The sequence below is a fragment of the Furipterus horrens genome, unplaced genomic scaffold (assembly GCF_987537825.1).
Source record: "Furipterus horrens unplaced genomic scaffold, mFurHor1.1.pri manual_scaffold_8, whole genome shotgun sequence".
NCBI classification, from domain to species: domain Eukaryota; kingdom Metazoa; phylum Chordata; class Mammalia; order Chiroptera; family Furipteridae; genus Furipterus; species Furipterus horrens.
This window is the reverse complement of record NW_028327178.1, coordinates 78,790,635-78,812,125: the sequence shown is the minus strand read 5'-3', so window position 1 is coordinate 78,812,125 and position 21,491 is coordinate 78,790,635. Positions and strand designations below refer to the sequence as shown.

Here is a 21,491-nt window from a genome sequence, read left to right as displayed (position 1 = left end):
GGGGGAAAATCAGGACAACTGTAAGAGCATAATCAATAAAATATAATTTAAAAAATCTTAATTGCAAATAAGATTTTATTTGGAATTTCACAGAAAAGTTGCAGAAATATTTACATTTATCTATTATTAACATTTTGATTTATTTGCCTTCTCTCTAAGTATGCATATGCATACATACACATATACATTAAATATAATTTTTGGTAAACCATGAAGGAGTAGTTTGCATACATTATGTCTCTCTACCCCTAGATTCTTGTGTATGTTTCAAAAGGATAAAGTTACTCTTCAAATAACCACAATCACTTGTGAATTTCAGGACATTTATAGCATTATTTTCCTTCCAGTATAGGACCCAGTCTAGGATCATGCATTTTATTTCATTGCCATGTCTCTTTAGTGTTTGTTAATCTGGAACTGTTCCTCAGACTGTCTTTTCAGTTATGACATTGACATTTTTTAACAATACAGCTCTCCCCTTTTAATTGAATGTTAAATGTTGAATGAATATTCTTTATTTGGGGGGTTCCAAGGGTTCCTCATGACTAGATTAAGGTTGTACACTCTCAGCTGGAATACTGCCTGGGAGATGCTGCGCCCTTGTCAAAATATCACATGCAAAGACGTACGATGCTCACCTGCTGCTCAGTAATGATGTTAATTTTTTTTGTTTGTTTGTTTACAGATTTTATTTCTGATCAGGTAATAAACTTGCAGTTTAGTCTTTGAGTCTGTTTTCTGTTATTAACATGTACAACTTGTCAGACAACCACATCAATGACTTCCAAGCTCCCCTTCCATTGTCTTTTCCCCCGTTAACTAAGATGTACCTGGAAATAACATGACGACTCAAAGTAGCTGTAGTGGACTTCAATAGTTTTGTTTTACTAATTAGCTGACCTTATGCCAGTGAAATTATTAAATTATCCAACAGTCTTTGATTTCAGAATTACTTATAATAATAGAATCATATACAGAAATCTTGATCAATAATCTTCTACTTACATCTTACAATCCGTTATTTCTAAACAAACTATTTACAAATGCAAAATACGCAATATTATTTAAAATAAATACACAATATATTGTGTGTACATTCAAAGACAGGCTTAAAAATGAGGTAATAAAACTTAACTGATTAAACCTTTTACCATTCTGAAAATGACTTCAAAAAATGATGGTGAAAGCTTTTTTTATCCTTAGGTCTTTTCATGGTTTCTTTGAATGCTTCTGAGTACTTCCTTTTCTATGCTGAAAAATTACGTAAAAAATTCTTAAGCTTCGTTGGGTAGTCCGTGATCACCCCAGTTGCTCCCAAATCAAAAGCCCTTTTGTGTTCTTGTTCTTCATTTAATACCCAAATATACACCTGAATGCCTCGGGCAGTGAGGTGGTCAAACAAAGCTTTTCTCATTAGTAAAATATCAGAAAGCCAGATGAGAAACTTCTGACTTCTGGACATTGTGTGTGGTTCTTTTAATTTCAATATGATAGACGGCATGGGGATTTCAAAAAACTGTTCTCGAATGGGCACAAAGGGCAAGAGACCAGTGAAGAACAGGCCAAGAATGAGCAGAACACGTTGTAGACTAAAGAGTATGGGAATATCTGAATTCTCTTTGTAGCATTTTTCGACAATTTCATAACTGGCATTACCCCACACTGTGATGTGTTCTTGTCTGTACTGCTTCACCAACTCTGAAACCTTCTTAATCAGCACGTTGTTGTTGACCTTGATGTCCATGTTAATGGGAGTGTTAGGAAAGGCCTCAAAAACTTCCTTCAGTAATGGAATCCGGTTATCTTCTCCTTCACACTGGCATGCTCTTTGAAATGTGACATCCAGTTTGCCAAGGTAAGCTGGGAGTTCACAGTACTTGAGATCTGAGATGTTTGCATTGACCCCAGTTGATGTCTTCAGATTCTCATCATGTGACACAACAACTTGCTCATCTTTTGTGATATGGCAGTCCAACTCCAGCATATCAGTTCCAAGTGTAACTGCATGCTGAAAGGCTGTCATTGTATTCTCTAAATTTTCTCCAGCACCTCCGCGGTGAGAGGTGTGTTTACTGAGGAATCGCTGCTTCTTTCTCTGGTGCAGCAAGGTCGGGTATTTGAGCAACAAGAACGAGGTCACCAAGTACCCTCCCAGGGTGGAGAGAAGGTAAAAAGCCGCAGTGGACGACATCTCAGTCACGCTGTGGGAAGTCTCCCACCGCTGGGGCCTCTGAACTCCTGGCCGGCGGTCGCAGCGACGGCGCAGGCTGCTGCCAGTCAGCTCGCCCGCAGGCGGTGCCCGCGGCGCGGCGCACTTGTCCTCGCCCGCCCACCACGCAGGCCATGATGTTAATTTTTATCACCAAAAATATTGTCTAAGTTCTCCTCCATCAAGGGTTGTCCAATTTCTTCACAGTATAGTTAATATGTTTCCTTTGCAACTAATAAGATAGTTTGTTAAAGACACCTAACACCATGCACCTATCTTGTTTCTCATAAAAATTTCTCCATGCATTTAGCATCCTTTAATGATTCGCACCTGATCCTATCTTTGCTATGATGGCTGCAAAATACTGATTTTCCAACTCCAGTTCATCTGATGCATCTACCAGAAAGTAATCAAGATTTGGTAAGTGAGAGCCCTCCTTTCCCCCTGTTAATTCATTTACTTGTCTAGCTCTTTTTGGTATAGATTCATGAATTATCATCTTTAAATATTTTGATGCTCAAATTGTCCTACATTTGGCTGGCAAGAGCTCATTTCAACTAGTTCCTGTGTCCTTATGACATAGCCCCATGTTTTTGTTTTCATTTTTTCCATTTCTTTCTTTTGAGTACCTTTTTTTTTTTTTTTTAACTTTTGGGTTCAACAAGCAAAACTGTGGGCAGACCATTTCCTTTGGTCTTGTGCCAGAAATTCACAATATAATTGATAAAATCCGGAACTACTAATTTTATTTTTTGTTATAATAAACTAAGTTATGACCCAACTCATCCTGAAAATCATTCACTTTTGCTTATCAACAACATATTGCTCATCAGAAAGTTCTTAGAAATGGCCTTGGTTGAGTTAGACTTTCAGCACCAAAGCCTGCCCACTTGTTTGTATTCTTACTCAGTGCCCAGTGTATGTCTAGGCTCAGCTGTTTCCTGTATTTTGAGATCAATGGATGGTTAAGCTAACATGTTACCAGTCAAGGGAGATTATGACAAGATTCAGACAAGACACAAATTCAGACAAGATTATATTCTGACCATGACACAGTGGGGAAGAGAAAAGCTGGGTATAGAAATGGAAAAAAGTTTCAGAGAGCTTGACACTATCTTGGCATGTTTCTTGTTTTCTCTAAGACCATGGGCCAAGGTGTCCCCATTAGATATGTGAACTGGAGCATATTCTTTTCCAGCTTATCCTTAGTCAGGAGAAACAGGAGAAAATTAGACATACTGAGTTACCAAAATACCATTTATTAGTAATAACGTAGGACATGGTTATCTAAGGTGAACATCTAAACCCATAGATATTGAGAACTGTTGATACCTCACCAAGGTCCCCTATAGGAGGAAGATATACCAATGCCCAACTACTGTGAATAATAGCAACTAAAAGCTCATAGCCTGCTCCCTTCTCTAATGAATTCCTTTAAGCCAGAGAGGGGCTCCATGCCCAAGAGGGTAGTCTCATCTCCTTGGTCTTGAGAGAGCTAAAAATCAAAGATTGATGATCTAGAGTACAGAAGCTTATCCCTTTGCCTCAAAGTGGGCCCAAGTCTGTGGTGCAATTCATGCTCTAGAGATCCACAGGGATAAAGGCTGAGGCTAGACTACAAAGGAGCCCATGCTTTTGCTCAGCTAGTTCCCTTGTCCCACCTGCTTCCTTCCCTCTCTTACAGATTTCTTCCAAGTGCACTCTCAGTAAGTTGTGTGTTTGGGACCCAAACTCTTGTCTCAGGCTCTGCCTCTAGGGTATTCAACCTAAATAACCCAACCAAATTAATATGGGAAACATTTTGAAGTTATAAATAATCTCATAGTTAAATAATTTTCAAAGTAGGTAGAAAGGTATATCTTTGATATGAATCATTAAAAATATATATATATAAGACCATCTTATATAATCCTACTATGAATGCTTTTTTTAAACATCATCATCATCTCCTAGTAATATTGATTAGAAATCTCTAAGCCATCTTTGACTCTTTTCATAAACTTGCCTTTAATCAGATGCCAGACTTGCTCACTTCTGCAGCCTCCTTAACACTCTCAGTCAAGAACCTCCTAACTTCTCTCCCACATGTTCTCCTAATTTACATTTTTACCTCCCTCTTTCATCCTCAATTCCCTATGTCACCTACCATGCAGGCAACTCTCCCCCTCAGCTAAGGCCCACACTGGTCTAAGTTGGTCATTCAATATTTTTTCCAAGCCCACCATCCTGCCAGGTACCAGTTGTTCTCTATCCAAGAAAGGCATGCCAAGGTTGCACTGTATGTTCTCACTGTTCCTGTCTTTGACCTTACTTTTCCTCCACTCAGAATGTTTTTTCCTCCACTATCTCTGCATGTTGAAATAGTATCTATGAAATTCCAGTTCAAATGCTTCTTTCTTTATGAAGCCTTCCAAGATTCCCTGAATCAAAACCAATTTCTCTTTTTCTCAGAATTCCCATATTTATTTGTTTTTTTTCTAGCAAGGCACTTCTGCTTATTTTGTATTACCAGTGAATGTATCTAACTTCTTCAGTGGACTATAAGTTTCTTGAGGAAAATAACTGTATCAGTTATTCCTGTCTATCCACATGTCTTCAGGTTTGCCTTCTTCTGATCTTTTCAGCTAAGCTTCCTTGCCTACATTTTGCATGGTCCATAAAGGACAGCTGCAGAAAACTAAGTATGCCCTTGAAACTGTGCCAGTCACTCTTCACATTCACCCCACAGCCTGCTGCTTGAATTCCAGCCTTGGTGCCTCCCTTGCTTTTTTTTTTCTGTTTCTTCTCCCCTCTTATTTAGTGATGATTATCTCTTACCCTTTTCAACTTTTGTATTGGGTTTCTAGTCTAGCTCTGGGTTCAATCCATCTCAATATCCCCTGCAGCCTTGGGTGAGAAGTACTTTCCCAAAGCACATACTTATGGAGCTTCAATAAATATGTGTTTCTTGGAGTCCATGGGGATACTCTACCCTGTTTACTTTCCAAAAGTGCCCTTTTTATTTTCTGAGAGTTACAAAGGACCAAGAAGTTGGTCCATAAGTAGATTTTACAGCAAATTAGTAGGATGCATTCACCAACTTCAAGTTATTACATTTTACCAGTGTTTGGTAGATTCAAATCCTGATTCATCCTTTAGATTTATTTCCTTCCCCTGAGCTCAGGACACATGCAAGTTATCCTGGAGAGTAATGGGGGCCATGGTCAGAAGCCTAAAAATGTCAGAATGAGAGTTTTTTTGGAGAGGTCCCAGCCTTCTTTGAAATTAATAAGCTTATTGAACCTAGGCAGGCCTTTCCTGATTGTTGGGAAAATCTCCATACAATTCTCCTTCCATAGTTTAATAGCTTTAACACCATTTTTCATATTGTCTGATTTGACCCCTAAATGAATCTCTATAAGTGAAAGTGTATTATCAGTTGCAAAGCACTGGGAAAATATTAGTTGTACTGCAAAAACATTTGGTATTTCAATGCAGAAAAAATTTATTTTGGCTGTCCCTCTCTTCTTAATCTTGAGAAGCTCTGAACTCTGACACCTAATTGTTCTTACAATTACAGCAAGAGAGAGGAGAAATTAAAACTAAAATTTAAGCAATTACATGTACAGGGGCAAAAGTGGCTAATATCTTAAATGCAAGGTCCAATTTGGTTTTACTTTAGGATAGATGTTAAAAAGATATGATATTCAAGAGGTGGGGTCAGGTATTGTATAGTAAGATCTTGACTTCAAAGCCCAGTGAATGTGTTTTTATTTCTTTCAGCCCCCAAATAGGTGTTTTAGATAAAAGTATTATGTGTGAGACATGATATATTTTTGTATTTTTGTGGCTTTACAGGAAAAGACTTTTCTCTAATAAATATTTCCAGATTTGTTTTGATTTATTATATACCCATATCTTAGATACACTTATCAGAGTCCAAAATGTCCCTTTATCCCCCAAATGCCAACAAGACTATACAGCTTCTAGTGAGTATGAGCAAAATTAGAAAACAGAAGAAAAAATGATGAAATCTTAGTAACATTTGATAACAAATAATAGAGAAAACATTCTCATTCAAAAGGAACCCACCTCTCCCACTCCTATTACAGATAATGGTCTGTTTGTTGATTTGCTCATTAATTCATCCATATGTTAATACACCTATTTTTAATTTTCTTTTTTTTAATTTTATTGTGAAATAATTACAGATTCACAAGAAATTGCAAAGAAATGTCCCTGGAGGTACTTCACCCAGTATCTTATATAATTGTTGTAGGACAGTATCAACATTAGGGAGTCAGTGTTGGTATAATTCACAAAGCTTATTCAGATTTCATCAGTTATGCATGCAATCATGTATTTGTGTGTATATGTTTGTGTGTGGAGCTATATGCAATTTTATCAGTAGTGTATCTTAGTGTAACCATCACCACAATAAAAATACAACAGAACTCTTATTATAAGACTCCTTTATGCTCTATCCTTTCACAACCACACTCACCCTCTCCCCCCAAATCTGATCCCTGACAACAAGTAGCCTGTTCTCCATTGCTCTGATTGTTATTTTAGGAATGTTAACTAAATGGGATCATGCATTATATATCTTTATGAGATAGGCTGTTTTCATTCAGCATACTTTCCATGAGGTTTACCTAAGTCATGTGTATTAATAATTTGATTATTACTGACCAATATAAATGGTATGAATGTACCATAATTTGATACCCATTGAAAGATATTTATTTAATAATTTCTGTGTATGCATTTTAGCTGAGTGGCTCATGAGACAAGTAGAAACTCACATGTATATATATCTTCTAGAGATCTTGTGAAAATGTAGACTATAATTTGAAAGATCTGAATGGGGTCTGTGACTCTGTATTTCTAACTTGCTCCTTGTGGATGCTGATACTGTGGGTACACGAACCTAATTTTGAATGCCAGTGGACAAGATGATACCCGAGGTTTCCTTATAACTAAAAGCACTTTTCCTTGCTTCTTTTAGATAACTTTCTAGGTCAAGGGATGAAAGTGCTAGGGATAAAAGTTTAAATGACAGGACTTCAGTGACTTGAGTTATGCCATTAAGAGAAGTGAGGGTCAGCATGCCAGCTAGTCTGTCCTTCAGGTGGTCTCACCTGAGATTGTCAAATGGGAATAGCATGTGACTCCTTTAAGACCACAGCTTTGTCTCCCGTGAGCAGCCACAGCCAAGAGCATGGTTGATGGGACTTGGTGGGTCTCTGCGGTACCCAGCTCTGCACACCCTAATTTTCCTGAGCAATACTGAGAGGAGAGTTAAGAATAAGTAATGGGCGAGATTCTTCTGTAGGCTCAGTGGTGTTGAGAAGCTGGCAACTTTCATATGTGCAGTTTCAACAAAGGAAGCATTCTTCTCATTTCCCTTTGTCTTCATGTGTAGAAGAGAGTAGACTTAATCTAGGCCATTCCAATAGAGCATAATTAGGCCCAGTGAGTTGGAGATTTGAATTCAGATAAAGATAATTTTGATGATTGTTGCTGTCAAAGTTACAGGCTGGCCTGTGAGGTAACACACCATGACAGGTGTGAGGCACAAAGCAAGATGATGGTCTGCTGAGCCTAGAAAAGATTGTGTAGGAGGATGGCCTAGATTAGGAGCCAGATTTTTTATTTTTTCTGTACAGGGCCAGATAATAACTATTTTAGGCTTTTGGGTCATAACAGTCTTTGTCACAACTACTCAAATCTGAATTCTGGCCCCATAGCAGCCACAGAAAATATGTAAATAAATATGCCTGTGTCCAGTAAAACATTACTGAAGTTCGAATTTCATAAAATTTTGATGTACCATGGAATATTGTTCATCTTTTATTTTTCTACCATTTCAAAATATGAAAATTATTCTTAGATCACAAACTGTACAAAAACATGGTGGCATGATGTATTTGGCTTGTTGATCCCAACCTAAATGAACCTCAAAATGTCAGGAGTCAGGGTGGGGTGCAAGGATTTTGCCTTGCTTGATGTACTCTGGGATGTGACTTTCTCTAGCTGAGAAAAAAGGACTTGCCTTGTGCATGTAAATATGTTTCAGAGAGAGATGGGTGTTTCACTGAATCTCACCCTGATGTAACTGTTTGCTCCTTCCTATAGGAATTAGGATCTGGGATGACAATGGTTACCTTTCTCAGATTCCCAGAAATAGATTGAGCCCACAATTCACATCTCCACCTCAGATGGTTTCATCTTTGTACATTGCCATAAGTTCTTTCATTTGATTTCCAGAGAGCAAGCTGATTTTGCCTGGGAACAACAACTCTTCAGAGTAATTCCTGGCTTTGTTAAGAAACTGTGGTACATTTACATAATGGAACACTATGCTGCAGAAAGAGAAATAATTCCTACCTTCTGTGACAGCATGGTTGGAATTGGAGACTATTATGCGAAGTGAAATAAGCCAAGTGGTGAAAGACAAATACCATATGATCTCACTTATAAAAGGAATCTAATGAACAAAATAAACTAATGAGCAAAAGAGAACCAGAGACATGGGAACAGGGAACAGACTGACAGCTGCTGGAGGGGAAGAGAGAGGGTAATAATGGTGGAAAGAAGGGGAAGAAATTAATCAAAGAACATGTATGAATGACTCACAGATATGGACAATGGTATGGGGATTGATTGTGGGAGTGGAGGGTAACCTGGACAGAGAAATGCAAAGGGCCGGGGGGAATTGGCACCATGTTATAAAATAACAATAATTAAAAATACAAAAGGCTTTCTGAGGCTGCCCTTTGTGGTGCTTTGCATTACTGTGACCAGCTATTAATGCACACCTTAGTTTTTGGGTTAGCTCCTTGCAACACTAACCCTGTGCTTTCTGCTAAGGACATGAATTTGCCCCCCTATCTGATAGTCAATAGTAGGGGCTACTGCAAGCACAGATACTGCCTGGGTGAATAATTAAAGTGAATCTGTTCCCAGCTGAAGGCTGTCCTTTGGCTTACCCTTTCTACGACCTTTATCTCATCAGTGAAGTTTACTGGATCAGACCAAAGAGTCAGAAAATGGTTTGATCCCTGTTTACAGAAGAAGAAATTTAAAAAGCAAGGAGTGAAATAACTTTCCTAAGTCCGCGGAGCAAGGCTGTTGCTGGGGTAGAACGAACGTGCGCAGGTCCAAAGCAAACTTTGTCAGTCTTCCGACCACGTGTGTAATCCCTAGTCTATTCAGCAACCTCTACACATGTTGTGAGCTTAAATGGCTGTTTTTGCAAGACCATGAAATGGGCCAAGGACTATAAAACACTAACCAGGAAAAAAATACCTGGATTCAGAGAGAACTGATAACCCATTGCTAACAAATAATGTTGTACTGTATATGAACAGCCACCATGCATAATACAAATCGAAATAGAGTAAATTTATGTATAATACGCAGGGGAAGATTCTATGGAGAATTTAAAAGCCTTGAATCTAGCTTAATTTAATCAACTGAACCAAGAATTGATGCAGTTAGAAAGCATCTATTGGAGTGTAGTAGTGGTCATTCAAGACTTAGGAACAAAGCTTAATAAAAATATTGAAACATTTGCTTGCTCAGATAATCCCAATGAAATCAGGAAAAGAAAGAAAATTTTAAAATAGAGGATTAATATAAGCACACAAAATATATTTAAAAAGCACTAGACACAAGAAATCAGAAAAGGCACATGAACTATAATTTATAGAAGAAACACAAATGATCAAAAAATTAAGAAGATAAAAAGCTCCAAACTAAAATGAGAAATCAATTTATTGTATTGAACTAATAAAGATTAAAATAATGAGATCCATTAAAACTACACTGAGATATCACTACACACCTATGAGAATGGTTACAGTAAAAAATACTTAACTAGTTTTAAAAAATGCTGGCAAGGATGAAAAAGAACTCATATGTTGTTGATGAGAATGTAAAATGGTACAACCACTCTGAAAAACAGTTTGGCAGTTTCTTATAAAAATAAATATATAACTGCCATATCACCCAGAAATTGCACTTTCCTGGGCCTTTACCCCAGAGAACAGAAAATGTATGTTCACACAAAAACATGAACAAACACACGTGTTCTTAGCAATTTTATTTGTAATTACTCCATATTTGAAACAACCCAAATATCCTCCAGGGAGTAAATGGTTAAACAAACTGTGGTCCATTATTATTATGGGTTATTATTCAGCAATATAAAGGAACAAACTACTGGTATGTGCAAGAAAATGGATGGTTTTCCAAAGAATTCTGTCTTTGTAAAGAAATAAGCCAAAAAGGTTACATTCTGTATGATTTCATGTATATGAGCTTCCTGAAATGACAAAGATATAAAAGTGAAGAACAAGCTAGGAGTTGCCTGAAAATAAGGAGTGGAAGGGGACAGGAAGAAAGTGGGTATGTATATTAAAGTGCAGCCTGAGAGATCCTCCTGGTGATGGAAACTTCTGTATTTTGACTGCATTGATGTTAATGTCCTGGTTGTGACATTGTGCTGTGTTATACTTGCAAGCTGTTATTGGGGTATGTTGGGTTTAATACACATGGGGTTTCCCTGGAGTATTTCTTACAACTGTGTATGAATTTGTAATTATCTCAAAATAAAAAGTTTAATTAAAAGGTGAATCTGAGAGTAAGGATGTAATAAAGTCTTCTTGCTTACACATTGGGAGTGGTCTCATTACTAATATATATGGGTAAAGTTTTGGAAATATGCTAGCAATGTAAAAGCCTTAAATTTTTCTTGTACCTGCCTTAGTTCTGCTTATAAGAATGTATCTTAAGAAAATAAATGAAAATAAATCTTGTAAAGATTTCTATGTAAATGTGTTCAGTGGTCCATTATTTACAAGCAGAAAAATTTTCAAACAGACACAATGTCTAATTATTAATGCATATTTAAAGGGTTGTGGTACAAACATGCCATGTACTCTAATGCAGAAATTAAACTCATGTTTTTGTAGGAGAGATAGGCAGTAGAACCCAATAGAGTGGTCTAAGTACATGGGCTCTGATATTATAATCAATGGGGTCCAGCCCTATTGCACTGCCTATGTGCTTTGTTACCTTAGACTAATTACTTAACATCTCTACTACATTTATCTCCTTGTAAAGTAAAGATAATGAGGTTGTTTCAAGGTTAACCTGGGTAAAAAATGTAAAGCACTTAGACTGGCACTCAATAACTATCAACTGATACCTCACATATTTTTTGGTCATTTTTTTTTAAATGTGTTTTATTGATTACAGTGTTACATTTGTTCCAATTTCCCTTCCCTCTGCTCCCCTCCACCCGGTGCTCTCCCTCCCTCCCCCTGTCCCCCCTTTTTAGTCTATGTCCATTGGTTGTACATATAGTTCTTCTCAACCTCTCTCTGTTTATTCTATTCCCTCCTACGATGTTTCTTAATTCCTATACCATCTCCCTTCCTCTCCCCCTTCCCCTTCCCTGCTGACCTCCCCCCCAATATGCTCCCCATATCTATAGTTCTTTTTTCACTCTCATTGCCTATTTAGTTAGCCTTTGCTTCGATTCCCTAGCTTCTGTTGTTGTTCTTGTGATGCAGTTTTCATTTTAGTGTTCATAGTTTTGATCCTCCTTTTTCTAAACAAGTCCTTTTAACATCTCATATAACAGTGGTTTGGATCGAATGAACTCTTTCAGTTTTATTTTGTCCTGGAAACACTTTCTCTGCCCTTCTATTCTGAATGACAGCTTCGCTGGATAAAGTATTCGTGGTTGTAGGTTTTGGATTTTCATTGCTTTGAATATTTCTTGCCAGTCCCTTCTTGCCTACAGGGTCTCCCTTGAGAAGTCAGCTGATAGTCTAATTGGGACCCTTTGTACATGATTCTTTTCTTCTCTCTTGCTGCTTTTAAGATTCTCCCTTTATCTTTAACTTTTGACATTTTGATTATAATGTGTCTTGGAGTGGTTCTCCCTGGGTCCAGTTTTTTTGGAACTCTCTGTGCTTCCTGGACCTGTAAGTCTATTTCCTTCCCCAAGTTTGGGAAGTTCTGCTTTGTTATATTTTCACTTAATTTTTCAATTTCTAGTTCTTCTTCTTCGCCTTCTGGCAATCCGATAATCCGTATATTCGATCTCTTATAGCTGTACAGAGGTTTCTGATCCTCTCATCATTTTCCTTGCTTCCCGTTTCCTCTCTCTGCACTGGTTGACTGTTTGTTCCTTCTCTATGTTCTGGTTTGTTGATTTGAACTCTGTATTTTATTTCCTCACCATCTGTCTGGCATGAGGTTTTGTTTCTTTCAGTATGAGTGTTTTTCAATTGTTTCTCATCTTTTTCCAGATCTTTTGTTAATTCTGTAAGCCACCTGATAACAATGGCCCTGAACTGAGCCTCTGACAGGTTTCTTATTTGTTCATCTGTCAGGTTCTTCATCTGTTGCCTGGTGAGCTGCGCCACCGGGATTTCTATAGTTTCCTGCCTCATTTTGACAGATTTGCATTTTGCTTTCTTGGGCCGGCTATAGGGGGCAATGCCTGTGTACTTGTCACAACCCAGCGACCAGCGGTGGTCCAGCAACCTTTCTTGCCACACTGTGGCACTTTGTCGTCACTGCCCAGCAACCAGTGGCTATCCGCAACCTATTTCGCAGCGCTGTGGCGCTTTGTGTGGGGGCGGGGGTCAAGATGGATTCCCACAGTTATTCTGCTAGGAGACTGGGATCCGTCCTCCCGCCCTCTGAGCCTCACTGTTCGGGGCGATGTGGTGGTTGCTTTTCCCAGAGTTGGGGTCGCAAGCTGCCGGGGTTAGACTGCAGCTGAGATTGCTCTCCCTGCTGCTGTCCCTGGTGCTACCGCAAACAGCTCCGCCCCCTTTCGCTCTTCTTACCTGCCCAAAGGGCGCTGCTGGTTTATAACTTTGTATGTTGGGCTTCCGTGTAGTTTTATTTTCTGGAATTTCTAGTTATCTTTTGTTTTGAAGTAGTTGTATTCCTCTCTAGTTGTAGAGGGAGACCGAGCGTGTCCGTCTAAGCCTCCATCTTGGCCGGAAGTCCTTTTTTGGTCATTTTTGAAAAATTCCTACAATGAGCATGTTTTTTTATAGTTCAAAAATGAGAATAAAACAAATGTTAAGAAATACGACAGACAATAAAATATTAATATTAGTTCATGATGATAATAATAAGCCAGGAAGGATCTTATTTTTCTGCATGATTTCCCAAATGCTTCGTGACCTGGATTGAATACATTTATAAATAAGACCTTTATAAATCAGGGAATGTATGATGCTCTGTACACCAAGTATGTACACTAAAAACCATTTTCAGAGCTCCATAACAGCAGCCTACTTTCTCTCTCATGCCTTAACTATCTTCACTACTCACATTGGCCTCGTCGACCTCATGGCCCTCATCTGCTCAACCATACTGTTCTCTTGCTTCTTACATTATTCCAACAGCACAGTTTTCTTCAATGTTGTCAACACTTAAGCCTCATTTTTTATTTCACAAAATCTTCCCGTTCTGATTTCTTCTTTTAAAACCCCCCTGTGTTCAGTATCATCGGTAAAGCAATGAGATGCCTTGTTTATATGTAATCTTACCCAACTTCAATATATTAAATCCCTACACTATTCAATAACCACTTAAATCATGCTGTCTGAAGCTCTTTTTTATTTTTAGAATATACAAATTTTCAGAAGAATGCAGAGAATAATTTAGCAAAGGCCCTCATACCCACCTCTAAGAATTAATAAATATTAGTATTTTTGGCATGACATTATGGGTATTTGAGGCGTTTTGTCCAGCTTCAGCTCCAAAAGCAACCACTGTCAGGAAATGTCTTTGTATTGCTCCAGGTACCTGTATTATATTTTCAGTAAATACATATCTCTCTGATATGTAGAACTATAAAATATGCATAGTTCTCAAGCTTTAACAAGCATCAGAATCCACTTCAGGCCTTGTATAAACAGATTGCTGGACCCTACCTGCAAGAGATTCTGATTTAGTAGGTCTCAGGTTAAGTCCAATAATTCGCATTTCTAACAAGTTTCTAGGAATTGCTAATGAATTTGGTCCAGACTCCAGATTTTGAGAATACATATTATTTCCTACTTTTCAAATACCATCTATATAATTTACCTGATTTTTGTAAATAAAGCACTTTATACGTGATAATGTATCAAAATTGTTTTCCCATGGTCAATACATGTGACACATATCTATATATAGGTCATTCATATTAAATGCTCTAGAACAATTGTATATTCATATCTCTATTGTTGGTTATTCATGTTTTTCCAAATTTTTGCTATATAAACAAGGTTGCACTGAACACATTTGTGCATGTCTTATAGGGTATATATTCACTAAGCAACATGATTAAATATCAGTGATATGTACTTTCAAACATTTTAGATATTGGCACATGGGTCTTCAAGGCACTGGTTTAGTGTGCATGACCAACATTAGTTTATAAAGGTTCTCAATTTTCCTTGTCCTCACCAACCCTTGATTATGTCACACATTTGGTTTTATATACAATTGATTAAAGTTATTGAGTGTTCATTAATGTTTTAATTTGCATTTCCTAAATTTTTAGTGATGTGAAATTTTGCTTTTATGTTTAATGATGATTCAGATTTCTGTTTTTATAAATTACATGTTCAAATACTTTGTCTCTTTTTTTTACATGCAATCTTTTTATTATTTATTTTAAATGAGTTCTTCTGTGTCCTCTTTATTAATTCTTAGAGATATACCTACTATTAATATTTTATCCTCCTAAAATAATAAGAAAAAAAGCTTTTAAATAGCAAAAGACTTAAATATGTATGTCACAAAAGAACATATATGAATAGCTTATAAGAGCATTAAATGATGTTTTTAATTATTAATAATCAAGAAAAATTAAATCAAAATACATTGATATATAACCATAAACCCATGGGGATGTCCAAAATAAAAAGACCATCCATATCAGCTGTTGGAACAGATTAAGAACAGAAATTCTTATATATTGCTAATACGAATACAAATTGGTAAAACTACTTTGGAAAGTAATTTGACACTTTTTAATAAAATTAAACATGTACCTGCTCTACAGCCCAGCAATTCAACTCCTATATATATACCTGAGAAAAATGATGTCCTGTGTCTTTCTAAGCCACATGTACAAATAAATGTTCATGGCAGCATGATTAATAACAGCCCAAATTGGAAACAATGCTAATATCCACCATGGAAAATATATAAACAAATTGTGGTTTATTTATATAATTAAAATATAATAAATAACAAAAAAGAATGACTTACTGACAGATGATTTTATAAATCTCAAAAACATTGTGTTGAATAAAAACAGCCAGGCACAAAGGAACATATATCATATGATTCCTTTTATTAAAAGTTCAAGAATAATCAAGATAGTGCCTACATTGAGTTGGAGAGTATTGTGAGCCTGGGAGAGCAGTCAGTGCTGCTGGAAATATTCTGCATCTTGACTTGAGTGGTGTTTACCAAATTGCATACATATGTAAAATTCCTGTAACTGTATGCTCAAGATTTATGCATTTTACTACATGAGAATTATTCCCAGATAAAACACATTTACAAAAAATAATTAAAACGTCTAACGCACTCTTTTATTAGAATGTGAATTGTGGGGAAAGAATTTCTTTGTTAGGGGAAATAAGTGGTAAATTCTTTTCATATAATAGAGAAATATGTGCTTGATAATGGCTGCTGGCATTTTGAAGATAAGCATAGGAATTAGAAAGTACACTTTAATGTAAAAAAAAACAGGATGAAAACTTGGGAAACAAAATAAATTAAATGAAAATGTAAAGAAAGGTAAATAGAATGAAACAACATTTCAATTATCTTAGGTTAGAACAGGCTGAGTTCTCTTATGAAAAACAAAAATGATTAAATTTATTTACAAAGTACAATCTTACACTATTTACAGGATATGAAATATGGGGACAGAAACATTACTAGAACATTTTTTAAAAGAGATTAAGAGGATAAAAGGGACACAAGAGATAGTGTACAATGTAAAGAAGAAATTATGAAGAAAATACGTCTGCTTGTATTTAATAAACAATAAAGCAAATTACATATTCATATATAATACATATGTTCTATGTAAGTTACTTTCAATTTTTATGTATTTAAAAATATATGTAACACGTTTTTAAAATACATCAAAATTGAAAAGCATAACTAACAATAAATGATGCTATAAGCTTATTTTATTGTTTTTTCATAAAATTTTGACATTTAATGGTTTAATTTGTAATAAATAAAGTCAAAATTAAAATTATTTTGTTTAAAAATTACATTGTTACATGCTGATTGGGTTGCTCAGTTGTTTGGAACATTGTCTTGTCCTATACACCAAAGGTTGCAGATTCAATTCCTGGTAGAGCACATACCTAGGTCGAGGTGTGTAAGGGAGGCAACTGACCTCTCTCTCTCTCTCTTCTCTCTCAAATCAATAAATACATCCTCTTTTAAGGATTTTTTAAAAATTACATCATTACTTCACAGGAATGACTATAAAATTATTTTGCAAAAAAGACTAAGATTATTTTGCAAAATTCCTAAAGATAAGCCATGCTAGCAAATAACTATTATTATAAAATGACAAGAAGAAAAAATTGTCTGGCTTTCTCCCATAGGCATCTGTAAAAGAATGAGGGATATTTCCTCTCTAAATCCTGGTCACTACATCCCCTTCAGCCCAGTCACGAAACATAGGTATCATACAGAGAGTCTGTGGGACTTGAACCCTGGAAGTAGCTAGGAAGGCTTTCTGTCCTAATGTCCGAGTTTCTCTGGCTCCAAAAGAGGATTAACAGTTTCTGTTTTTAAAAGTTTGGCTCTTGCGGGTTCTGGAGGTAGTTTGTCTTAGAGGATGAACACTTTTCAGCCATATATATATCGGCAGCCGTCCGTCTCGAGAGACGATGGTGTAGCTTCTTAAGAGTCTATCTGCACCGCTGAGAATGGCTGTGCAGTCCGACTCGGGAGTGACACGGTATCTGTCTCCTCCCATGTTGAATCGACATCTTGCGATGACGCTGGAGTGTCCTCTCCAGTGGAGCTGAAGCTACAGAGCCTGGGCAGGGTGATATGGAGGGTCTGCTGTTGCCCATGGAGCAGACCCCCCCTCTCTTCGCAGCTGAAGGATCCAAGGGAAAGACGGAGTCAATACAGCTTGGCTTCAGGTGCGCCGCAGGAGTTGCCCGTGTTGACTACAACGTCAAACCGCCTTAGGGACTCCGGCTCCGGATTTTCTGTCAGGGTTTACTCCCTTAGCCTTTCCCCTGAAGAGGTATGCCGCAAGGCAGCGGAGGTTTTTTGGAATCAGAGTTTTCCTTCTCTGATGTGCCCTGACTGGAAGATCGAACCTCAGCAGAATGATGGGGAAAGAGTAGCAGTCCAATTTCTCTATGCCTGTGGGCATGACCCAGATAAAACACGTTTTAGTTGAAATGTGATAATTGTTCGATTGATAATTATCACATCAGGTTGAAGTTTTTGCCTTAACACAGAACTTCAAATACTAGTACTTTCTTCTACTATGTATTAAACAGAGTTTAGACATTAAATTTTTTTCTTTGAACCCTAGTGTATGGTTATCAGTATGCTGATTACTGTGGAAGATAAACAGTGATAAGAAATGATTCTGTCTCTCTCAGGTCTTACCTACTTGGGAAAGAAAAAGAAAGTTACAGAAATACAATTAGTGAACAATCTGAAATGGTATATAATTTTATATTTATATTATATATATATATATATAGTCGTCGGCAGCCATCCGTCTCGAGAGACGATGGTGTAGCTTCTTAAGAGTCTATCTGCACCGCCGAGAATGGCTGTGCAGTCCGACTCGGGAGTGACATGGTATCTGTCTCCTCCCGTGTTGAATCGACATCTTGTGATGACGCTGGAGTGTCGTCTCCAGTGAAGCTGAAGCTACAGAGCCTGGGCAGGGTGATATGGAGGGTCTGCTGTTGCCCATGCAGCAGACCCCCCCTCTCTTCGCAGCTGAAGGGTCCAAGGGAAAGACGGAGTCAATACAGCTTGGCTTCAGGTGCGCCGCAGGAGTTGCCGGTGTTGACTACAACGTCAAACCGCCTTAGGGACTCCGGCTCCGGATTTTCTGTCGGGGTTTACTCCCTTAGCCTTTCCCCTGAAGAGGTATGCCGCAAGGCAGCAGAGGTTTTTTGGAGTCAGAGTTTTCCTTCTCTGATGTACCCTGACTGGAAGATCGAACCAGCGACACTTAGCTCGCAGGCCGACGCTCAATCCACTGAGCCAAACCAGCCAGGGGCAGCCATATATATATATATATATATATATATATATATATATAGCCCTGGCTGGTTTGGCTCAGTGGATTGAGCGTCGGCCTGCGAGCTTAGAGGATGAAAGACTGCAGGATAAGGACAAGAAAGACTGGGGTTGGCATCACGGTGGGAACTTACATCCACTCCCACACAGTGTACTGTGAGGTAGCAGGACTTCTAGCCCTGCCAAGAACATGCCTAGACCATGACCACGAAGCTTCAAATTCGGGGACAGGGGACAGAATCTAGAAGGCTCTGTGCAAAAGGGCTTGGGCATAGCTCCTTCCTTGTCCTCATCATTGTTCACACCACGTTGAAGACTAGCATGTACACAGTAAGGTGTAGTCTAAAGAAAGACAGGAAATATCACAAACCTCACGGACTGTAGCTTGGAGTCAGATGAAATTTAATTTAGAAAAATAAAAATATATGGTTGTTCTTTCAATGCAATATGAAAGAGTAAGTTCATACTTTCTAATTATAGTTTTTATTATTTTGTTTTTGCAAGTGACTGTGTGAGCATTTTTTTGAACATGTTTGTTTTTATAAGCTGTTTTCAGTGTGATTAGTACCAGCTCAAGAATCCAGTTGGTACTAATAGAACATGATGTGTAGTTTCATCTTGAGCATTTTTGGTTTTGTTAATTGCATCATCAAATTTTCACATCAAATATTTTGTTTTTAATTATTGCTCTGTTCCTGGATTTAATGTTAACTGTTTTATCCCGATAGAAAAATGTATTAAGAATAAAATTAAGAACAAACCACATTAAGTATGTAATTAACACAAATTTTTGTATAATTTATTTCTACTGTGATGGAGTATAGTATACATTCTCTTGTTATTGCACAGCCAACTGGGATTTCACAACAGGGAGGTATGCTAAACTAATAGGCCTGGGTCTTACTTGTATTTAATAGAGCATGATGTCCTTGTTCTATAGATTTGGGCTTACTCGTATAGTTTTAAGTGGAAGGACAGGAATAGCCCTGAAGTCACAAAAGATGAGTGCAGAACAGCAATCTTTAGATCCACAACATATTTACACCAAGTCCAAATACATGGGGATCCTTTGCAAACTCAAGATACACTTTAATTAAACTGAGACAGCAGGAGGGCTTTTACTTAGAGATTTCTGCAAAAATGAATTACTCACAAGAATAAATTAAAGCATCAGTAATTCTCAGTATACTTAGTGTATTTTAATATATGTGGTTTTAAAAACCATTTTCAAAGCAATTCAAAATATGTAAAAAGGAAAATTTGAAATAGAAAACTAGGAAGTCCCAAAATACCTCTATAGAATAAAATTTAAGATGGTTAGAAAAATAAATTGAAAACTAATAATGGTCTACAGAATCCTTCTAATTCTCAGACTCTTTGAATTTGTTTTAATTGATTAGTGGTTTTGCATATTTTTACTTTTTATTCAGGGCCTTATAAAATAGTAGTTTGATGGTTGGCCTATTCCAAACTCAAGCAAGACAAAGAGTAGAAGTCATGTAAAAACACACAGAGTAGAAATCCATGTAGAGTCAGTCCTCATCCTCTGCAGTTGAATACAGTAACAAGAATATTTCAGAGAGAATATTCACCAGTAGAATTGGATGAATTTCCATGGGTTCTCTTAATAATACTTTATTTTTTAAAAGATTTTAATTAGTTATTTTTAGAGAGAGGGGAAGGAAGGGAGAAAGAGAAGGAGAGAAACATCAATGTGTGGTTGCCTCTCACATGCTCCCAACTGGAAACCTGGCCCACAACCCAGGCATGTGCCCTGACAGGGATTCAAACCTGCGACCTTTTGGTTCACAGGCCAGCACTCAATCCACTGAGCCACACCAGCCAGGGCTAACCATACTTTATGAATAATTACAATGAGAGGGTAGGACTTCTTCATTAAGTATTTTTAAGTGATTATTTTCCTCATAAAAATTATCCTTGCTGCTTCTCTGAATTATTTTTAAAAATGAATATTTTTGGTCAATATTTTACCGTCGTCGTCGGCAGCCATCCGTCTCGAGAGACGATGGTGTAGCTTCTTAAGAGTCTATCTGCACCGCCGAGAATGGTTGTGCAGTCCGACTCAGGAGTGACACGGTATCTGTCTCCTCCCGTGTTGAATCGACTCTTGTGATGACGCTGGAGTGTCCTCTCCAGTGAAGCTGAAGCTACAGAGCCTGGGCAGGGTGATATTTTACAATGCAGACTATAATCACACATTTCATATAGAACTTGCTTGGAAGTGCATTTAAAGGCAAAATTCCCAAAGAGAAAATAAAAATTATTTCAGGAACACACCATTTTATTTAAATTTATTTAATTTCAGAGAGTTGAAGGGAGGGAGAAAGAGAGAGAGAGAAACATCAATGTGTGAGAGATACATCGATTGGATGCCTCTCCCACACCCCCAACTGGGGACCTGGCATGTATCCCAGGCATGTGCCCTGACAGAGAACCAAACCAGTGACTTTTCAGTTTGCAGACTGGCAATCAATCCACTGAACCACACCAGTCAGGGCACCACTTTCTTTTTTAAAACAACTTTATTGGGTTATGATTGACATATAACTATGCATATTGAAATTTGATGTTTTGACATGTATAAATGTATGAGACCATTACCAGCATCAAGATAGTGAAAACACCCATCATCTGCACAAGTGTTGTCATGTCTCTTTGTAATTCCTCTTTCCCATGCTTCCTTTTTGGATATTGATTTTGTAGTCTGAAATTTTAGTAAGCTTACTTATTAGTTCTAGTCACTTTTTAAAAGATCTCATCAAATTTTCTAAATGCAATGTTGAATAGAAATGAAGAGAGCACATATACTTGTCTTTTTCAGATTTAAAGGAAAAAGAATTTGATATTTAAATATTAAGTATGACATTAGCCATAGGTTTATCATAATTTTCTTTTTTTTAGGTTAAGGAAGTTTCCTTCTATTCCTATGTCAGTGGAA

At 37.3% G+C, this 21,491-nt stretch overlaps 1 pseudogene; it reads right to left on the bottom strand.

Moving 5' to 3' along the window:
* Positions 1-683: 683 nt before the first annotated feature.
* On the bottom strand, positions 684-2,276 carry LOC150003203 (lysophospholipase D GDPD1 pseudogene; annotated as a pseudogene).
* Between the last annotated feature and the right edge of the window lie 19,215 nt (positions 2,277-21,491).